This window comes from Aulostomus chinensis, chromosome 1, assembly GCF_037954235.1.
Source record: "Aulostomus chinensis isolate RoL2024-O1b breed Wild chromosome 1, RoL_Achi_v1.0, whole genome shotgun sequence".
In the NCBI taxonomy this organism is placed as follows: domain Eukaryota; kingdom Metazoa; phylum Chordata; class Actinopteri; order Syngnathiformes; family Aulostomidae; genus Aulostomus; species Aulostomus chinensis.
Window position 1 is genome coordinate 7,588,408 of NC_141320.1, and position 2,044 is coordinate 7,590,451.

Consider the following 2,044-nt stretch of genomic DNA (forward strand, 5'->3'; position numbering starts at 1 on the left):
GGGTTTGCTAGCATGGCGATCAGCTGTAGTTCACCATCTTATCCAGGTCATATGACTCAGGAGTAGCGTGGCCGTCTGGCAACCAAAGGGTGGCTGGTTTGATCCTCACTTTCTCCAGTGACCATGTCAAAGTGTCCTTGAGTAAGATACTGAACCCCTAAATACTTCTGATGAGTAGGTTGGCTCCTTGCATGGCAGCCTTCAGCATCAGTGTGTGAGTGTGTGTGAATGAGAGGACATTGTTCAGCTCCTTGAGGGCTGCTGAGGTAGAAAGGCTCTGTACAAACTGAGTCCTTTTACCATTTCTTTCCTGCTTCTAGCAGCGCTGTTTTCACTTCCTGTGACCGTGGAGGAAAGGGGTCCCCCTTCAGAATAAGTTTGATATCATTGTTACTTCCTCTTCAACATGCCTTTAGCAGACCAACTCAGAGAGCAGCACAGTGAGGTAGTGTGGCCGAGCGGTCTAAGGCGCTGGATTAAGGCTCCAGTCTCTAAGGAGGCGTGGGTTCAAATCCCACCACTGCCATCATGTCCCAGGTCACTGGAGAGGTGTGGCTCTCACAGCCTTTCCTTTCACTTCCACAGGTATCTTCAAACCTGTGACCAAAAGAAGAAGTAGGTCCTGAAAACTCTCCAGCTGGTCCAGAACGCTGCGGCCCGCGTGTTGACTAGAACTAGTAGACAGTACTCCTGGACTGGCTTCTCTGCATGGCTCCCTATCACATTCAGAATAGAATTCTAAATTCTCCTTCTACCATCAAAGTCTTCAACAGTCAGGCTCCTTCCTACCTGACAGAGCTCCTAGTCCCCTATTATCCAGCTAGAACCCTTCGCTCCCAGGATGCAGGGTTACTGGTGGTTCCTAGAGTTCTAAAAGTAGACTGGGAGCCAGAGCCTTCAGCTATCAGGCTCCCCTCCAGTGGAACCGTCTCCCAGTTTCAGTCCAGGATGCAGACACCCTCTCGACCTTTAAGAGCAACCTTTTTGATCAGGCTTATAGTTGGGCTGCTTAGGGTGGCCCTTAGATATGCTGCTATAGGCTTAGGCTGCTGGGGGATCTCCCATGGTGCACTGGGCTTCTCTCTACTCCTCTCTGTCCTCCTTTATTTGTCATTTATAAATCATACTCAGATGTGTCACTAACTCCCTCTCCCTTCATCCCAGATGTCGGTGCTGCTGGAGGAGGCTGCAGACCTGAAGAGGCTCAAGCTGCCACCCGTAGCTCCACCTGCTCATCGTCTGTCCATCAGTCTCTTCCCTTCTCTCTCTCTTTATCTCTGTCCCTCTCTTTCCTTCTGTATATCTGTCTTCCTCCATTCTCTGTCTTTGTCTCTGCCCCGCTCTCCTGCTCTCTTTCCCCCCAACCGGTCAAAGCAGAAGGCCGTCCCCACTGATCCTGGATCTGCTCGATGTTCCTGCCTGTTAAAAGGAAGGTTTTTGTCACCACTGTTGAAGGATGTGCTGCTGGTGGAGAACTGTTGGGTGGAGGTTCATTGAAGGAGTTTGGTGCTGGACCTGCTCTACTAGTAAAGAGTCATGAGAGAACTTTGTTGTGATTTGGTTCAATACAAATAAAACTGACTTGACTTGACTACATCTATATACATGTACATCTCTATAGGTTTATCTTTACATCTCTATAACAACATCTTGTCTTATTATGGCAAAAGGTTTCTGAGGTTTGTACAGTAACTTGGGGGGGGGTACCACAGCATTAGCTGTTTCCCATGGACTCTGCATCATTCACAACTCCTAAGCAGGTTACTAAAACAATATTATGAAGAATAATAATCATTTACAATATTTTCATAAAGCAGCAAACCGACAGATCCTTGTCCCTGATTCTTCTCTCTCTCTGCCCTCCATGCAGGTCCTACCTCAGACGGTGCTCACAGTGGTTCTCAGTGAGCTCAGGGAGCTTGTGAGGATAACCAGACACATGAAAAACTAGAGGGAACATTGGCTGGAGCTCAGTGTCTCCTGATGTACATGGCAGGGCAGCTGCTGCTGATGTCATCAAAATGAGCCCTGGAATCACAAGGTT

General features: G+C 48.4%; 1 non-coding gene across 1 annotated transcript; it reads left to right on the forward strand.

The window, feature by feature from the left end:
• The first annotated feature begins 444 nt into the window (after positions 1-444).
• Positions 445-526, forward strand: trnal-aag (transfer RNA leucine (anticodon AAG)). Its single transcript has one exon. It is a non-coding gene; the product is annotated as a tRNA-Leu (tRNA).
• Positions 527-2,044: the final 1,518 nt, after the last annotated feature.